General features: G+C 45.5%; 1 protein-coding gene across 1 annotated transcript in view; it reads right to left on the reverse strand.

Moving 5' to 3' along the window:
• Nucleotides 1–15,998, reverse strand: part of CDRT4 (CMT1A duplicated region transcript 4) — a 59,059-nt gene extending 43,061 nt beyond the window's left edge. The window contains exon 1 of the mRNA XM_004760133.3: nt 15,687–15,998. The gene's annotated coding sequence lies outside the window, so the exon portion shown is untranslated. The remainder of the gene's footprint in view (nt 1–15,686) is intronic.
• Between the last annotated feature and the right edge of the window lie 1,786 nt (nt 15,999–17,784).

Below are 17,784 nucleotides of genomic sequence, written 5' to 3' on the forward strand. Positions count from 1 at the left end.
GTAGGTATGGTTCGTACAGCCTACAAACTGGCATTAATCAATCGCAAATAAACATACAATTTCACGTTGCTTGGAGCACCAAAGTGGAGAGCTAATCCAAGGTTAGAGAAGAATTCTCAGAACAAGTGATAATCCAACTAAAATTGACAGTGTTGAGTAGAAGCCATACAGTGAAGAGAAAAGAGAAGGAATCATTCCAGGGGAAGGGATAGAATGATTGGTCATGAAATGAAGTGACCCTCAACAAGGTGGGGGGGGGGTGCAGTGGGAAATGAGCATGAAAGAGTTGCCAGGGACTGACACTGGAAAGAAGCCACATGAAGAAGCTTTGTCTTCATCCTAAGAGGAATAGGAAGGTATCAAGGTTTGAAGCAGGGGCTGACACTCTCAGATTTGTGTTTTGAAGTCATGGTAGATACAACGCAAAGAAGGTTGGAAGGGTCAAGATGGTAGCAGGTAGATCATGAAAGAGGCTGCTAGAGTAGTCCCTGTGACGGCTGATGACCTGGGATGCTGGTGGAGATGAAGTCAGGGAATTCAGAACTGCTCAGGAGGTCAAAGCAGTGCATCTTGCTGGTTCATGACAGGCAGAATCAAGTGTGAGATGGCATCAAGGTCAACTCCTGGGTCCCTGGCATAACTAGATGCTCAATGAAACCAATAAGAAGGGCATGCTGGGAAAATAGCAGGTTTTAAGGAGCAGTTAGCTTGTGAGAGTTGATGCTGTTGTTTTAATTAATGGACTTTTTGCAGCAATGTTGGTTTTATAGAAAAGCCAAGAAGGAAGTACAGCAAGCTCCAATAGAATCCCTTTCCCACAGTTTCCCAGTATTAACACCATGCACGAGTGATATTTGTCGCAATTGATGGACCAATACTGAAACATTATTATTAACTAAGATCTATCATTATTATTACCTTAGTCTGCATTAGGACTCACTGTTGGAGTTGTATGTATTTCTAGGGGCGTTGACAAATGTGTAATGTCATGTATTCACCACTTGCAGTGCCATACCGAATAGTTCTACTGCCCTAAAGGTATCCTGGGTTTCAACTACTTATGCTCCTCCTCTCTTTCTGAACCCCTGCCAAACCCTGATCTCTTTAATCTCTCCATAGTTTTGCCTTTTCTGGAATATAACTGGAATCATGCCAATCAAGCTAGTCTTCTCAAACTAGATTCTTTCATTTAGCAGTGTGTGTGTGGAAGTTTCCTACATGTCTTTCTGTTCAATTTTTTTTTTATCACTGAATAATATTCCTTTGTCTCAAGCAAGTCAGATCTCAGGGTTTAATCCAGTGTCTGGGGTTATATATGTGTTTAATCAATATTTGTTGAGTAAATGAATTAAATGACTAATAAGCTATGTGGTGGCATTTATATAAAAAGCCACATGAAAAATTCATTATTTGATTCAAAATATATTTCGTGATTTACAATTATGTGCCAGGGACTGTAGTTGTTGCTGTGAACAAAACAGACTAAGATTACTGCTCCTTGGACCTTATATACTGGGAAGAGGAAATAATGAATAAAATTCAAACATAACAAGTAAATTACATTGGATACTAAAAGGATTGCCAAGGTGTGGGAGAAAAGAAAATGTGAAGCGAGGTGAGCAAAGTGTCCAGTTTGTAATGTTAAATGAAGGCTGTGGCATGCTTCTTTTGTCAGTGATATTTAAACAAAGATTGAAGGGCAGGAGGGAATAGCCATGTGGATAGCAGGGGGAAGAGCAACCCAAAGAGAGGGAACAGCCAGTGCAAAGGCCCTGAGGTAGGGAAGTTCCTAGAAAGTTTGAAAAAGCAAAGAGGCCACGCAGGTGGAACAGAAAGAGAGCAAGGGAGAAAAGAGTAAGCTATGAGGCCCTAGGTGACAGGAGGGAAGATCCCATAAGGCCCTTTCTTCTTTTTTTTTTTTTTTGAAGATTTTACTTATTTATTTGTTTTTTTTTTATTTTTTATTTCTTTTCAGCGTAATAGTATTCATTGTTTTTGCACCACACCCAGTGCTCCATGCAATCCGTGCCCTCTCTAATACCCACTACCTGGTTCCCCCAACCTCCCACCACCCGCCCCTTCAAAACCCTCAGATTGTTTTTCAGAGTCCATAGTCTCTCATGGTTCACCTCCCCTTCCAAATTCCCTCAATTTCTCCTCCCCATGTAGAAGAATGAAACTCGACCATTCTCTTACACTATACACAAAGATAAACTCAAAATGGATAAAAGGCCTCAACGTGAGACAGGAATCCATCAGAATCCTAGAGGAGAACATAGGTAGTAATCTCTTGATATCAGCCACAGCAACTTCTTCCAAGACATGTCTCCAAAGGCAAAGGAAACAAAAGCGAAAATGAACTTTTGGGACTTCATCAAAATCAAAAGCTTCTGCCCAGCAAAGGAAACAGTCAACAAAACAAAGAGGCAACCTACAGAATGGGAGAAGATATTTGCAAATGACAGCACAGACAAGAGGTTGATATCCAGGATCTATAAAGAATTCCTCAAACTCAACACACACAAAACAGACAATCATATAAAAAAAAAAAAAAGGCAGAATATATGGACAGACACTTCTCCAATGAAGACATACAAATGGCTATCAGACACATGAAAAAATGTTCATCATCACTAGCCACCAGGGAGATTCAAATTCAAACCACATTGAGATACCACCTTACACCACTTAGAATGGCCAAAATTAGCAAGACAGGAAACAACATGTGTTGGAGAGGATGTGGAGAAAGGGGAACCCTCTTACACTGTTGGTGGGAATGCAAGTTGGTGCAGCCACTTTGGAAAACAGTGTGGAGATTCCTCAAGAAATTAAAAATAGAGCTTCCCTATGACCCTGCAATTGCACTACTGGGTATTTACCCCAAAGATACAGATGTAGTGAAAAGAAGGGCCATCTGTACCCCACCCCAGTGGCCACGGTCACCAAACTGTGGAAAGAACCAAGATGCCCTTAAACGGACGAATGGATAAGGAAGATGTGGTCCATATACACTATGGAGTTTTATGCCTCCATCAGAAAGGATGAATACCCAACTTTTGTAGCAACATGGACAAGACTGGGAGAGATTATGCTGAGTGAAATAAGTCAAGCAGAGAGAGTCAATTACTATAAGGCCCTTTCAACTCAGGTGCGGACTTGGACTTTTCTTGAATGGAATAGGGAACTGTTGCAAGTTTTGAGTGAAGGAGTGACATGACCTACCTTGCATTTTGAAAGAATCCCTCTAGTCTCTTGAGAAGGCTGGAAAGAACAAGATTTATCCAATGACTGTAGTGATTCAAGCAAACTGTGACAGCAGCATCATTCTAGATACATTCTGGAGATGGAATCAACAGGTTTTCCTGTTGACAGATTGGCCATGGCGAGCGAAAGACAGAAAAAATAGAAGATGACTTCAAGGTTTTTGACCTAAGCACCTAGAAGTATGGACTTATAATCAGCTGAAGTACAGAAGGATGTGGGACGCTTGGGTAGATGAGTTGGTTAAGTATCCAACTCTTGATCTCAGCTCAAGTCTTGATCTCAAGGTCTTGAGTTCAAACTCCATGTTGCATAGAAGGATGCAAAGGGTATGGTCCAGCGTGACATAGATCCTGAGTTCAGTGTGAGAGGTGTTGAGTTGGGGATGCCCACTAGAGAGCAAATGAACAGAAATGTCAAGTAAGCAGCTGGAAGGGCCTGGGCTGGAGATATAGTTGGGAGTCTCTTAGTAAACAAAAGATACTCAAATTCACGATTCTAAGCAAGATCACCTAGCAAATGTAGATGGAGAAGAGAACCTGGATGTAGCCCAGGGGTTCTTCAACCACCACCCTTTACTACCTCTTCTGTTATACCCAGGTCCAAAACCATCATCGGCATTTCAGCTGCCCCCAGCCAGCCTCCCAGGTCCCACTCCTGCCCACCTCCAGCTTGTTCTCCACACTGTGACGAAGGTGGTCCCAGTGAAGCCAGGTCCTTACTCCTCTGCTCAAAAACACTGCCATGGAGAACAACCAAGATAACCATCATTGGACAAATGGATAAACAAAATGTGGCGTATTGATGCAGTGGAAGATTTTTCAGAAATAAAAAAGACCCAAGTGTGGATATGTGCTATCACATGGAACCTTGAACCACAGTGCAAGTGAAAGAAAGCCCATCACCACAGATCCCATATTCTATATCCCTTGGGTACAATGTGGCCAGAATAGACAAATCCACAAGGACAGAAAGTGGACTGCTGGTTGCCGAGGTTTGGAGGGAGGGAGGAATGGGCAGTGATTACTAACAGGGAAGGGGTTTCAGAAATCACATAGTGGTGATGGTTGCATAACTCTGAATGCACTAAAAACCATTGAATGGTAAATTTTAAATGGGTGATTGTATGGGACATAAATTATAGCTTCCATGACCATTTAGAAACCCTGCCACGGCTGCCTATCTCATGCAGACAGAAGCGTAGTTGTTCAAGGCCCCCCGATCCAGCCCAACGGTCTACTTACTGATCTCTACACCTCTCACCCTGCCCTTGAACCTCCTGCCCCAGCCTTCTTGCTGTTCCTCGTATATACACACATCAGTTCTTTGCACCTGCTACCCCTTCTTCCTCCGTTCATCTGCATATTTTACCGCCCCCACCCCCACACAAGTCCCCATTCAGACATCACCTTGTCAGCTTGCCACCAGAGCCCTCCTTGGCACCTTCCTGTGGTGGCAGGGAACTCCACTCCACTCCCTTTACCATTGATCTTGCTTCCTTTTTGTTCACTGTCCTTATCATCGAGCCCCCTATGTCCTTACCCATTTTTCTACTGCCTGTGTCCCAGCTGGAAAGTGAGTTTCCATGAGGGTAAGGATTAGCATTGGTTTTGTTCACGGCTGAATGCACGGGACTTAGAACAGAGCCTGGTATCCAGAAGGCAGTCAATAAGCTAATACATCTGCTGTGAAGAAATGATGATCTCTGTGTGCTGCCTTCAGATTTCTTTTCTGGGGTGTTTTTCTCCCTGCAAGTTTTCTACAATAGATAAGCATTACTTACATAGTCAGGGCAGGGGGTTGGGAAGGAGGTTGGGGTGGAATAAGGAAACAAAAAATCCTTAATAAGGAAAAAAAAAAATCCTGCCACTGCTTTCTACTGCTCACAGGATGAAATCCTAAAGTCCTTAGCAGATCCTGGCTCTTCTAAATGCTAAACTCCCCATCTCCTCTTTGCCCTAAGCCAGAATGAGTCCTTTGTGGCTCTGGTTCCCCAAAATGAAAACAAATGTTTTATGAAAAAAAGAGAATGTTTCCTGTGCTTTAAAATGGTTAAGCAGGTTGTGGCTTGTTTGATTTTGTGTTGTTTAGCTAAGGGCCTTCAATATCCTTCTGAACATAGAACTCTAACAAGGCCATAGAGTAGCAAGACTCCGTGACACAGATGACCTACCAGCCCCCTTTCCGGTGGCTCGTCTCTAAGGACTCAGTTCTCTGGAACAAGTATTAGGAACACCGCCCTAGTCAAACAGGACTCGTGGCAACCTGAAAGCATCCCATGCTCTCTCCAGATGACGCTGTTGGAAATCTCAACCCATCTCTAGCAGCAGAGACCCTACTGCTGCTTCAGAACCCAGTGGCACAATGCCCTACCTATGAGGTCTCCCCCTATCTCACTGCCCTGTGTTTCAATAGAATTTTGTTTATACGATGAAAGCTCGTGTCATAGTCCTTGCTTGAGCTCCAAGCAACTGTTCAAGTGTCCATCTCCAACACCAAGACCGTGAGCTCCTGGAGGGCAGCAGTGCCACCTCCCCCACCTGGGATTCCCAAGGACCCAGGATGACACTGGGCTCTGGGAGTGTCTGCACTCCTAGAACTGGGTTTCTAGAGGCAGGTAGACCTCTCTCGGGGTGAGCAGAGCTGCAGGAAGCAAGCTGGAACACTGCATGTCCACCCTTTAACCCTCCCTCCTGGTTTCTGGTAACTCAGAGGTGAGTGTCCCAAAGATCTTTTTCTTAGCTTTTGTCGTTCTTTGTCTTTGGAATTTCTTTAAAAAGCCTGGGGGTTGGGCCTAGTTTTATTGAGATATAATTGATGCATAACATTGTATTCATTTTGGGTGTACAACATAATGATTGAACATTACGTTGTGGAATGATCACAACAAACCTTGGTAACACCCATCACCTCACATAGTTATAAATTTTTTTTCTTTTGATGAGGACTTTTAAGATCTACTCTCTTAGCAGCTTTTGAATATACAATACACTATTGGTAGCCATAGTCACCATACTGTCATGACAGCCCCAGGACTTAATTATTATATAACGGGAACTTTGTACCCTTGACCCCCTTTAGCCCCTTCTCCAATTCCGCACCCCCCAGCCTCTGGCAACTGCCAATCTGTATTCAATAGTTCATTTTTTTTTTTTTTCGTATTCCACATAGGAGATCATTCAGTATTTATCTATGTCTGCCTTATTTCACTTAGCATCATGTCCTAAATGTCCTATAGTGTTGTCACAAGTGGCAGGATTCCTTTCTTTTCCTGGCTGAATAGTAGTCCATTCTTTTTCCAGGCTGAATAATATTCCATACAACAGAAATATGTGTGTGTGTGTGTGTATGTGTATGGAGATAAACATATATGCATATATATATATATATATATATATATATATGCATATATATCACAACTTCTTTATCCATTCATCCATTGATGGACACTTAGGCTGTTTCCATATCTTGGTTATTGTAAACAATGCTGCAATGAACATGGGCATGCAGATCTCTTTCTGAGTTAGTGTGTATTTCCTTCAGGTATACACCCTGTGGGATATACCTGTGGGATTGCTGGATCTCATGGTAGTTTCATTTTTTACTTTTTGAGGAACCTCCACACTGGTTTCCATAGTGGCTGTACCAGCTTACATTCCAACCTACAGTGCACAAGGAATCTTTTTTCCCCACATCCTCGCCAACACTCGTCTCTTGTTCTTTTTGATAATAGCCATCCTTAGAGGTATGAGGTGATCTCTCATGGTGGTTTTGATTTGCATTTCACTGGTGATTTGCATTTCCTGTGCCTGTTGTCCATTCGTATAAGAGGGTTATTTTTAAATCAGAGGATCTGGATTCTGGAATTAACCTGGTCTGGCTAGGATCATGTCACTGAACTGGGAGTCGGGAAGCTTCTGTTTATGTCTGAACATTTCTAATATTGTAAGGGTTTGTGTCAATCTTTTAACTCTTCTGAGACTCTATTTCTTCAGTTCCAAAATGAAAGGGTCTCGGAGATCCTTACCAGCTCTAAGACTAAAGATCAAATTAAAAGGAATGGCCATCAGGGTATGTATTTGCTGAGAACTTTAAAACCGTCTAATTACCATATAGTAGTGCCTCATGTAGTAAAGCTCCATGGTCTCCACCACCATCAGCAAGAAGAGCGACAAGTTTGTCACCCCCCTTTCTAGCCCCTTCAAGATGGTCTTTGAGGACATGTGCATCTTCTAGCTGGGTATCCCATTGGTGATCAGGTTGGAGAGAGCTTGACTGTGACTCACACCCACCCTACATGGCATCCCTGTGTTCAAACCCTACCCAGAAAACCCATTCATAAGGCCAACTTAAAGCATGTGGTCTTCATGTGCCACCAACCAGGACACTCTCTCCATCCAGGCATCTTGTCCCGATTTAGTTTGGAAAAAATCGTTGCTAGAATGATGTCTCTGCTTCTCCTGTAGTCAAAAAGCTCATGGGAACAATGAGTCGATTCTTCCTGGACTTTCAGGAGCCTCTGGGCAGAAGGAGGAGGACAGGGAATGGCAACAGACAGAAATCCTAGAGAGACAATCACAGAGCATTTGTCATGAAGCCTTTCATAAGACCCTCCCTATAGAGCAGTGAAGGGCCATTGATATGGTTGGGGGGAGGGAGTGGCTCTGGATGGGTGACATCTCCAGCGAGGGAAAGCACAGATGTCTGTGCTGGCTGAGATAAGAGGCTTCTCAGGAAGTCTGAGTCACCTTGGGCTGACTCTCAAAGCCTAGAGACCTCACAGCCCCACAGCCTGGAGGCTGAGCCAACACTTCCTCCCAGCCCAGGGGCCCTGGGAGTCAGCATTTCCTGTTGGTGTCCTTTGACCTGGGCGGCCACCACCCCTGGGATGTTTCCAGCCACCCTCACCATGGACTGCGTGAGCCTGGTGTTAACGGGTCTTTGTCTCTCTGCTCATCTTGCATTCGTTTCCTCTGGAATGTTCCGAGCCCCTCGTATCACCCTGTGCCCGGAATCTGAACATTCCAGGGTGGGTGAGGCTTCAAGTTACTCATTCCTCCATGTGATTTCCCAACGGAGGATCCAGAGTCCTGAATTCTGGTCCAGGCCTACAAACTACTGACCGTCAGGGTCAAGGCCACTCTCTGAACCTTGATTTCCTCATATGCCTAATTGGGGGAGAGGAGTGAGATGGAACAGTTTGGGGGAAACAGACTTTGAGGACTGGAATGATATTAGGACCTTTATACTTCTGCGAGGATTTGCTGGCTGATGCCTGCTGTTCCATCATCATTTGGAAAAGAAATACTTTAAGCTGTTATCATTCCCATATTCTTTAGTGTAAGCAAATGATCCAAGGAGATTTCTGATGAAAGCAGACCCAACAGTAAAGTACACAAAGACACTGGTTCCCTCCGGGGGACGGAGGAAGCCCCAGGAAGACTAGGGAAGGGAAGAGGCACAGAGAGATCTCAGTTCACATGTTTCTTAGGATGTGGCCTCACCGAAGGGACTTTTGGAGATTTTGACATCCAGAAACATGTGTTAGAGCAGAACAGTCGTTGGAAGCCAGTGAAGCCACCCTTGGTTTTCCACCCTTGATCTTGCAAGACCATGACTTCAGAGTCTTACCAAAATTTCAAAAGCCAGGAGTGTTGTCTGGCGTCTCCAGTTAACAGCGCATGACACTGGGCAAGCCAACCCCCTGAGTCTCAGTTTCCTCAGCTGTCAAATGGGGATGACAGAAGGATGATGGGGAATAACGGAGACCATACATGCCATGTCTGGCAATTGTTTAATTGGGTTTTCCTGAGATTTTATTTATTTATTTAATTTAGAGAAAAACTGGGGAAGGGGCAGAGGGAGAGGGGGAGAGAATCCCAAGCAGGCTCTGCACTGAGTGTGGAGCCCAAAGCGGGGCTCAGTCTCACAACCCTGAGATCATGACCTGAGCCGAAATCCCATGTCAGACACTTAACCAACGGAGCCACCCAGGCACCCCACCGTGTCTGACAACTGTAAGCCCGCAATAAATGGCAGCATCAAAAAAGAACAATAACAGCAATAACAACGCCACCCAGATGTCCCAACAGCTCCTCCTCCCAGAACCACTACTAAACCATCCTCCTAACCAATGCTCTATACACCCTTCTGAAAGATGTTTCAAACATCCCATTCCAGAATACAAAACTGTTCTTAAATGAACCTAACCTCAACTTTTCACACACCTGTGTCCTCAGATTCACCTGTGGTAAAGATGGGAAACCATCAGGCATGATCCTGCCCCCTCTGTAGGGGTCATCTTGGGGGTCATTCAGAGGAACAACAATGTTGGAGCCCCCGACAAATGGACTCTCAACTTCCAAGAGAGAAATGGGTGTGGCAATGTGATCAGACCACAGAGGGGATGAAGGGAAGCCCTCTCTGGGAGGGAGCAGACCACCCCCACCCAAGCCTGGTTCTGGCTTAGAAGCCAATCAGCTGGAAGAAGGACAGCAGCTGACTGGGGTGGACAGCCTGTGCCCTCCCAGACACCAGAGAGCAGGGCATGGGGTCCGGGGACTGCCGCTGGGTGGCTGCCACAGACAATGCTGGGGGCCAGCTTCCACTGCTGAGCTGTCTGCCTGAGAGCACCAGTCTTTGTCAAAAGAATGGATTTGTGCAGCTCAGACCCCACAGGGCTTGGGCATTGTGGACCTGTCTGTCTGCATTTCAACGCCGGGCTTCACCCTCTGCTGAAAGGGATCCTCTGGTCACACAGGCATCCAGAGCGGAAGCTGCAGCAATATGCAGCCTCGCCCTCTCATGCCAAGAGTTTTGTACGGGTCAGGCCAGAGCCCTGCACTGGAGACAGTGGAGAGATCCATAGGAATCAGAAGACCAGCCCCTGTCTGCAGACAGCTTGCTGTCTAGCCTGGAGAAGGAACTCACAGCATCTAAAGTAACAAAGATAAGGCACTGTCTCTCCTGAGCTCTACCATTCTCGTACCTGGTAACTTTACACTCGCTCAGCATTTCCTAAAATGGGCATTGAAAACCAGAGATCCCCCTGCAGGCCAGCCTCTAGGAACCAGAAGACGGTCAAGCTACTGGTGCTATCCGGGGAAAATGTAATGGAACTGATCATTCACTACCTCCCACACATTTAAAAGGTAGAATGAAGGATATGTTCCTACTCGTCGTTACAACCCAAGTGGCTAAACCCAAAGTCTGTGTATAAGTTACACAGACTGCCTTAGGTTCTTCATCTTGGCTAATTTTCATTTGATAAGGTGTGGTTCAGCTCGCCTAACGTCTTCTCGTTATTTGCAGGTTTTTTTCTTTTTCTTTTTTTTTTAAAGACTTTTAAGACTAAATAAATTATTTATTTGACACAGAGAGAGATCACAAGTAAGGCAGAGAGACAAGCAGAGAGAGAGGGGGAAGCAGATCCCTGCCGAGCAGAGAGCCCGATGTGGGGCTCGATCCCAGGACCCTGAGATCATGCTGAACAGAAGGCAGAAGCTTAACCACCGAGCCACTCAGGCACCCCTATTTGCAGGTTACTTTTTTTTTGAGCCTTTCATAGTTTTATTTATGTATTTTTTATTTATTTTCAGCATAGCAGTATTCATTATTTTTTCACCACACCCAGTGCTCCATGTAATCCATGCCCTCTCTAATACCCACCACCTGGTACCCCAACCTACCACCCCCCCACAGGTTACTTCTTATAAGGTGTGTGTCTCTTTGTTCATTGTTGTTGTTGTCCCTACTGTCTCACACCATAGCCCCAAGGCACAAAAACAGATCAAGTGTTTAAAAGAAATTCACTGTGGCATAAAGGAATAAAAATGATGATGGAAGGAGTGACATAGAGCATAGTCAGAATGGCGTGATGGAAACACAGACGACATCAGGAAAGAACATCATAATCACTAACAGCAAGCACAGCCTCCGTGGGAATACGGACTGAGAACGGAGTAGGACTGTGACTAGGAAATCTGCAAATTCATTCATCTCCTATGCGTTGCCAGAAAAAGAAACCCATGAACAGGAATTATGGCAATTTGTGTCTTAAAATCGAATTTCATAAAAAAAAATAAAAAAAAATTAAAAAAAAATCGAATTTCACTGGAACACTGACGGATCCACCCAAATCTCTAGGGGAAGTCTCAGTTAAGAAACTATTAAATCACTCACAGATCAATCAACTGAATTTTGTAAAGCACGTGCAAAATCATATTTTCCAAAGGGAAAAAAAAAAAGATTTTGTCACTAAAGATGAAGAAGAAACCAAGACGTCGAGGCATCGTTCTAAATTATACTTGAGCAGCAAAAACAGTTCACCCTATTTCCAGGATCCCAGTGGGGGTGGGGAAGGACTTATGGATAATGACAGATGTTGGGCTTAGAATGAAATTGCACACTCTTATTTTAATATATTAGTAAATTCCTTTATCAGATGATACTGCTGGCCACCGTACTATCAGTGCATAGAAGCAACTGACATTTTCACTTGTAATTTGTCTAAACCAGTAGTTCTCAACTAGGGCCAGTTTTTCCCCCCTCCCTCCTCACACACACACACACACACACACACACACACACACACACACACATCAAGGGAACATTTGGAAATATCTACAAATATTTTTGGTTGTTATGGCTGGAAGTGGGGGGGTGCTACGAGTGTCTGTGTGTAGACGCCAAAGATGCTGTCCGACACCTCACAAAGCAAAGACAGTCCCCCACAACAAAGAATTATCTGGCCCAGAATGTCAGTAGGGCTGAAGTTGAGAAACTCTGGTGTAAACCACTAATGTGCAGAATATGAGTCAGCTATAGGGACAGAAAGAGAGAAAAAGGGAGGGGAAGGAAGGGCCATAAAGACTGTAAAGACTTTTTTTCTGTCTTTTCTTGAAAATCCATGCTTTGGAAGGAGATACGTGGTTAAGGATTATTTTTGATTCATAGTGTTCTCAAAGGATCTTGGTGTCCATATGATGAGGAATTGGACGTCCGCACACCATCCTACTTGATTGGCAGACTAGGCCAACAGGTCTCCTCCATCATGACTCAGTGTTGAAGTAAATCACAAAAACTGTGCATATGGTCAACTTGTGGTCACTGAAAGTTCATCTTTTAAGCTTTTCTCGTGAGGAGATGAGCCCGAGTTCGAGATTCTCCTTGTCCACCCTGCAAATCACAGGCGCTCGGAAAGAACTCCTTTCTTGAGGATTGGAAAGGAGTGTTTAAGTTAAAACTTGATCGAGGATGGATTTTCAGGGCAAAAGCTACATCCCCCTTGGAGCAAATAGGGTTTAGAAGCGGGCTTGCTGCCTGCCTTGGTCCCAGATGGCCAGCACAGGAAGGGGGCTCTCTCCTGTGGGATTTCCAAACCCATCTGGGGGCTCTCTTACTCCCCACCACCCCATGCTGTGGAGTTAATATTGTGGAAGAGGGCAGGGGGCCATCTTCTCTCTCACCTCTCTCCTCCATACCAAAGAGAGTTTCTAGTCTCCCCTTCGGTGAGAGTACTTCCATTCCCCAATGGGAGAGTGGCCGCCAGGAGGGTTGAGTTATCACTCCTGCATGGGGTGTCCAGACAGCTGAGCTCCTCATAGAGTCCTATAAACCCCAGGGGTCAGGGAAGCAGCCATATGCCTCCACGGGAGCAGACAGGGGACTGAGGACCAGCAGCCCGAGGTGTGAGGGCCAGGACACCTCGACGATGCCTCGACGTCTTGGTTTCTTCATCTTTAGTGACAAAATCTTTTTTTGTCAAAAACAGGCACAGGTCAAGGTACTGCATGACTTGCAACTGGATAGGGATGAAGATAGGACGTCCGTGGGTACCGGTGCAGATTTCAACATCCCTAGGACTGACGCCTTTCCCCACCACCCCCCTGCCCATGTTAGATAATGGATGACGGCACTCGGACTCCTTTCCAGAAAGACAAAGGAGGTGGGAAAACCATAGATTTGAACTTCAGAAAGAAAGAAAGAAAGAAACCCAAAAAATTCCTGACGTGATTGAGTGTACACTGACTCAGAAAGGTTGTGTTGTCTATGTTCAGGTACAATGGAACCTCCATTTCCAGAACTTAACGAAGCCAGGAACACTAGTATAATGGTTACAACACACGGAGCTCTCTTGCTTGCAAAGCTAGGGACCAAGATTGAAAATGGGAGTTCCCCTAAGCCCCCGAGCTTGGTGGAAATGTAGAAGGAAGGTGTGGATTTCTTTCCTGTGGGGTGTGGACAAGAAGGTTCAAGAGAGGGAATACTTGCCCTTGAGGTCCTGGCCATGCCCAACAGTTAAAAACCTAACCCTGGGGACAGCTGCTCTTGCCTTGGCTCTCCTCTCAACCACCACATGACCACATGCTCCACGCCCTGGGCGAGGAGTGCTCTGGCCCCGGAGACAATTGGAAAGCGCTGAGAAAAAACATCTGTAATTTAGAACATTTCCTTGGAACAAATTATTTGGGCGTTGGGGTCTTCAGAAACGCTAGGATTTCCTTTACAGGAACCAGGAACTGGAAAAGAGTCATTCCACGGAGCCTGTGGGTTCGTCTCAACAGTCAAAAACAAGCAGTCTCCAAACCCATCCTGGAAGTGCCATCCACACATAAATCCCCAGAAAGCAGCAGAGCTCCTTCCCTCTGGGTGAGCAGGAAGGGACAGGCGTAAAGATACAATCACAATATTTCCAAAGCCATCCTTTAAAGCTTACTCCAAAATTAAGCACACGCCCACATAAAACAACAGAGTACAATGCCCATCAAATGTGAGAGCCGAGATGTGCTTCCAAAATTATCCAGTCTGGCGACCTCATTCTGCAAATAAGAGCTCAGAGACCCAGAGACGACATGCCCTAATCTTTGTGACCAAGTGAGCTATTGGGAATAACACAGGGAATAAAACACCCATCCTCTAATTCCTAGTGCAGAACTGCTTTTTCTTCTTTGCTAACTCTTCTTCAAAATAAAGCCCATGTCAAATTTGTTTTTTGTTGTTTTGGTTTTTTGCAGGGTTTCTTGTTTATGTTTTTGTTTTTGTTTTTGTTTTTTCAGTACTGACCTCTTCCAGGATGACAGACCGCAGGACAAGGAAAGAAAACACAACAGTTTGATCTGGAAGGTGCCAGAAGGGGCAAAGGGATCCAGTCTGGTGGGCACTGGCCCCAAATGAGAAAGAGACCTAGTCCTGATAGGCTAAAGCACTGGTTTTTAAATGTTTTCGATCAGCTATCATTTAAAAGTTTGAGCAAATGACTTTACTGGATGGCTCAGTGGGTTAAGCCTCTGCCTTCAGCTCAGGTCATGGTCTCAGGGTCCTGGGATCAAGCCCCTCATCGGGCTCTCTGCTCATCGGGGAGCCTGCTTCCCCCTCTCTCTCTGCCTGCCTCTCTGCCTACTTGTGATCTCTATCTCTCTCTCTCTTTTTCTGTGTCAAATAAATAAATAATTCTTTAAAAAAAGGTTGAGCATCAAATTATAGAAAGATATACTGTACCAATATATTATATATATTAAGCAGGTGCACCAAAAGATAGAATGAATATATATATATATATATATATATATATATATATATATATATACTATATATATTAAGCAAATACGCCAAAAGATAGAAAACTTTTTAGGTTAATATTTCTAAACAATAAATTTGAATGTAGGTTGACTTAGTAAAGTCTGACATTATAACAGATATCCCACAATTTCACTGGCTTGGCACAAAGTTTGGTCCTTGCTCATGTCATGGTCCCCCATTGCATGGTCAAGGGAGCTCTGTTCCTTGGGTTCACCCGAGAATTCAGGATCCTTCCATCTCGGGCCTCTTCTTGTCACCGAAGCCCAAGTTCATCTGCCCCATGGCTCAAAGGGCCAATACTCTAGAGACAAGTTTTGACTGGAAGGAATGTGAGTGTGATTCAGGTAGCTGGCCACCTGGGGAGAAGGCAGACTCTTGTCCAAAGGCCAACTCCAAGGCTTCTGCCTGGCTCAGAGATTTTTTTAAAGGGCTTTCATCAGTTAAGGGAAGGCAGTGATGACATTTCTTGAGTCCATGCAGAGTCGATGATGCGAGCTACAGAATTATCTCGGTGCTCAAGGGTGTGCAAGAAGTTCTAGTTTCTCGGTGCCCAGAAAGGGGGTTGCGAGAAGGTCTGGTTCCTTGGCACCCAGGAGTTTGTGCAAAAGTACTCTATTCTTCCTGCAAAGCAGAGCAAATTCTTCAGATACATAAAGGGAGGTCACTAAAGTCATTTGTATGACCTTAAAAAAGAAAAACATTTAGGTAAAAGATTGCTAGGCTAATCAGAAAGCTAAGGGGGCTTCAAACAGACTTGCTGCCCTTGGTGGCTTGAGGACATTCTGGTCCTTCATTCTCCAAGGCCAGTGGTCTGCAAACCTCAAAGAAAGTTAGTTAGTTCTTACCTTTCAAGGGCTTTAAGTCAGCAAGCAAGAAGTGTGTTACCTTGAAGCAAGTTAACCCTTAAGACCAGCTGGAGCTACTATATTCCCTCTTCTGGGGCCCTGGGATTCTCTTCATTCTTCTACCAGCGGAGGGGGAGTGAAAGGGAGTCTTGAAGACTACTCAGTGGGGTGGAGGCTGGGGGTAAGAACAAGATCCGGAAGGAGGAGCATTATGGCAGCAAAGCTGTCCTCATTCCATGGGTCCAAATGAAGTCACATGGTTCCAGCTAACCACAAGGGGAGCTGGGAAATGTAGTCTAGTTCATGCCAGGGAGGAAAAGGCAATGGGGTTTGGTGAACACACAGCAAACTCTGACATAGAAGTTCAAGTCTCCCCACCCCCCATTATGCCCAAAGAGTGGCTGGTCACCCTGAGAGGTACATGTGTCCCCACTTCCTCATCAATCTAGAGATGTGGGTGAAGACTGACCCAGTCACCTCCCTTTCCTCTCCCACAGAGCAGGACCCCCAGAGAAGAGCCAGATTAGGGTAACATACGAAAACGTAAATAATAGCTAAGTACTGAGCACCAACCGATGACCCAAAGAGGTTGATGCTATTATTACCCCCATTTTTCCTATTAAAAAAAAAAAAAAAAAAACTCAGAGAGATTAAATAACGTGCCCCCAAATCACACAGCAGCAGGGATGGGACTTGACCTCACAAACTGGTTCCAGAGCCCGGGGGAAAATGGAAGAACAAGCCCTCCAGGTGGGGAGAGGGCAGGGGAGGTGCAGGCTGGGGCTGGCGTGAGGTGGGTGGTGCAGGGAGAGGAGACAGCCAGGATGGGACTGCGGCCAGATGCTGGGCACCAGAGAGATAAGGGAATGGAAGAAAGCAGGGATGAGCCTGCAAAGTCAGGCTGTTGCAGCTCACGGAGAAAGCATGTTCTCTAAGTCCAGGATTCTGGCCATCCGGGTAATGCCCTTTGTCTGCTAGAGCCCCTTTCATGTTGGTGCCTCTCCTTGATTAAGCTCAGGAAGACCACGGGGGAGTAAGGTGGCAGCCCAGGAATGGTCACGGGCTGCCCAGACTGCCCAGCTGCTCCCAGAGTCTACACTTACTGCGTCCCCAGGGCAAACTCAGTCTTTCCTCTGTCTTGAAACCCAGGGTGTGAGTCAGGATCCTTCAGTCTCAGCCAGCAGGAAGTGGCCTCTGGCTCTCCCAACGGTGTGGTACTTTAGCTGCCTTCTAAAGAGCCCACCCCGCCCTGGGACCTGCTCTTCCCAGGTGGAGAAGCCCTGGGTTGATGGCTACAGGGCAGTCAGCACATTCCCCTTGTTTTGGACTCCAAACCAATGAGTGTTTGAGTGTTGCTTCTGCTGTAACTGACTGTCCAACCTCAGACAAATCACTTTGAGGATCTGTGCCTCAGTTTCCCCTGGCAAAATGAGCTTAGAAATGTGATGACTCATACCCCTGAGGAGATTCCTGAATAACTCTGTGTCTCTTCACCTCAAAATCGCTGAGTCCTTTCCAAGTGGATGAATGGATCTCCCTCTGAGGATATGTCGGGTCATAATTTCCACTGAGACACAGACATGCGTGGGGTCTGCCTCCAGTGAAGAGAGGTCCATCTCTGCCAACGCCCGTGTGCTTGAAGACGTCACAGAAGCCACACTAACACCATCACAGAGCTTCCTTGCACTGACGGCTGTTAACTCCCCCCCTGAGGAAAACCTCTGCTGGTTGGAGCTGCCATCTTGTTCAGGGATCCCACCTGGACTATGGCCTCAGTTTTAAGAAAGAAGCCTTTTTGGCCTCTATTTTGATTTTTTGAATTGTCCCACCTCCCAACCCAGCAGGTATCATTTGCTTAAAACAATTTGTGTTGGCGACGACCCAAGTGGGTAGGAAGTGTAACGTCCTACGGTGCATCGGAATGCCATCGACCCACCCTAGTACACTTTGCCAGACTCTGTCACCCACGTAATCCCACTTAACGCCCCAGTAGTCCTGGAGGAGCTCTGTCCCCATCTCCACTGCATGGATCACAAAACTACAGCACAAAGAATGAGAGTGACGTGGTCAAGATCACAGAGGCCGTAGCATCAGGTTG

Source organism: Mustela putorius, unplaced genomic scaffold (genome assembly GCF_011764305.1).
Source record: "Mustela putorius furo isolate JIRA1106 unplaced genomic scaffold, ASM1176430v1.1 tig00000867_pilon_pilon_pilon, whole genome shotgun sequence".
In the NCBI taxonomy this organism is placed as follows: domain Eukaryota; kingdom Metazoa; phylum Chordata; class Mammalia; order Carnivora; family Mustelidae; genus Mustela; species Mustela putorius.